We start from the raw sequence: 2,774 nt of genomic DNA on the forward strand, positions 1-2,774 counted from the left end.
TTTCGCCATTTACAGACATTTTACATCTACCTACTTCCTCAGCCTACCCTGCCAATTTCTAATGAATTTGTGGATTTTCTTTTGTAATACATACATGTGTGTGCTCATCTGCTCTTCAGTTTTTATGATATTTGTCTCATCTGTCCTGCTTTATGATACTTTTACAAAGAACATGAACAAATGCTTCTATTTTAGAGAAGATATGGGATCCAGGTTTCGGAGCCGTAAAACCAACCGTCGTGATTGGTGGACGAGTTGCCAGGTTGCAGCTTCTGTACCGTGCCGGCACATAAATAGGTTCGGCTCAAGCGGCGGCAGCATCATTCCCCCGTGACTGTCTGAGCGTCTCTCATCACCTTGGTTATCTCATCATCATCATGGTAGAAGCAAAGCCTACCAAGAAGGCTGCGGCTGCTGCTGCTGCTGCTGTGGTGGCCACCACCAGGAAACCTCGCGTCCAGGTTGCTCACCCGAAAACTAGTCAAATGGTTCTAGCCGCGGTCGCAGCACTCAAAGACCGTAAGGGCTCGTCTCTACAAGCAATCAAGAAGTACGTTGTTGCCAACAACAAAGTCGAGGCTGCCAAGATCGCCATTTACATCCGAAGATTTCTCAAGAAAGCAGTGGCTGACGGCATTCTTGTTCAGACCAAGGGAAGTGGAGCTAGTGGATCATTCAAGCTGGCCGTAGCAGAGAAGAGGGCCGTTCTAACTCCCAAGAAAGCCACCACAACCAAGAAACCATCTACAGCAGCAAAGAAGGCCGTGGTAACTCCCAAGAAAGCCGCCACAAGCAACAAACCACCTACAGCCTTGAAAAAGAAGCAGCAGCAGCAGCAGCTTGTTGTTGGGAACAAAAAGCCCAAAATAAAGAGAGCTTCAAAATCTCCCAAACCACCCAAGGCAAAGAAAGCTGTCAAGAAAACAACAAAGGCAAAATAAACGACGACATGCAAGCAGCATGAATACACATGACAATAAACATCCAGGCCTCCCCCCTCAGTGGAGGGGCCTCATATGATTCCAAAAAGAGTTTAGTTTTGTAGACAAATAAATCATTACTTTTGGGGTAGATTTACTCTGTATATTATATATATATATATATATATATATATATATATATATATATATATATATATATATATATATATATATATATATATATATATATATATATATATATATATATATATATATATATACACACATACATGGGTGAGGTGATATGGTACCAAAGTTTTGGGTGAGGTGATTGACATTTACACAAGATAAAACACGAACCAATGGGAATAAAAACATAAGAATGGAAGTAACTGCAGAAGGCCTATTGGCCCATAACACAAGCACTTCCTCTTGATGCTTCTATATTGGTTCGGAGTCTTGAAGCTATAATATATATATATATATATATATATATATATATATATATATATATATATATATATATATATATATATATATATATATATATATATATATATATATATATATGCACACAAAACTAAATAGTCTTGTTAGACAAATTGCCCCTATTAGAGGCAAGTTGACTAACAAGCCGAATGACTGCAATTGTTTTGAATTTGAGTTAAATCTAACATAGAAATGTAATCAAACCTAACCTAACCTATGCTAACCCAAGCTAAGCTAACCTAACCTAACCTAAGCTAAGCTAACCTAACCTAACCTAACCTAACCCAGCAATTCATGATCTTAATATAATACTGTTAATTGGATAAACCAATTTGGAAAGAAATGTTCGAAAATAACAAAATTAACTGTTCTTGTTAGGAAAATTGGGCCTTGCATACTTGTCCCAATAGTGTGGTTCTCGCTTTTAGGTACGACATAAACGTATACCTAAGTTGAGAGAGAAAAAGATTCGCACTCAAACATGCATATCGATTGCCAGTCCTGAATTCTGGGTAGATATTCGTGTCCTCCCTTTTCATTTACCATCATTTGGATACTATCAAAACAGCTCTGAGAAGGATAAAATGAATAAAACGGGTAGCTCACTCATGTAAAAAGGAAGAGTTGGGAAAGATCTCTCTCTCTCTCTCTCTCTCTCTCTCTCTCTCTCTCTCTCCCTCACCCCCCCCCCCCCCCCCCACCACCAATGATCCTGCTCTGCTAGTATATAACGGAACAAACCTTCCCCCCCCCACCCCTCCCTCCCCAATCAGAGTCCCTTTAAGCATGCGAGGATAAAAAATAGATTTCATAAGACCCAATGTGCTAGCTGATATCAAAACAATTTATGTTATCGTCTATTAAGCCCTTCAGTAAAAAAGTATAGGGACCTAATTAGGTCCCGTTTTGAGGTGGTGGTGGGTGGAATCGATGGATTAGCCAAGCTCTTATCCGCCGAATCCGTAGAGGGTACGACCCTGGCGCTTCAGAGCGTACACCACGTCCATGGCAGTGACGGTCTTCCTCTTGGCGTGTTCCGTGTAGGTTACAGCATCACGGATGACGTTCTCGAGGAACACCTTCAGGACGCCACGGGTCTCTTCGTAGATGAGACCCGAAATACGCTTCACGCCGCCACGACGAGCTAAGCGACGAATAGCGGGCTTGGTGATGCCCTGGATGTTGTCACGTAGCACCTTACGATGACGCTTGGCGCCACCCTTTCCGAGTCCCTTGCCTCCCTTGCCGCGTCCAGTCATGGTGTTGAAGTTGTGTGAATAATAAAATTTCGGCTGAACTGAATAATACAGGAGAAGATGCCCATTGGGGCGAGCCTTGAAGTGGGGACAGCTGAAGAGTAGTCGG

The sequence above is a fragment of the Procambarus clarkii genome, unplaced genomic scaffold (assembly GCF_040958095.1).
Source record: "Procambarus clarkii isolate CNS0578487 unplaced genomic scaffold, FALCON_Pclarkii_2.0 HiC_scaffold_652, whole genome shotgun sequence".
In the NCBI taxonomy this organism is placed as follows: domain Eukaryota; kingdom Metazoa; phylum Arthropoda; class Malacostraca; order Decapoda; family Cambaridae; genus Procambarus; species Procambarus clarkii.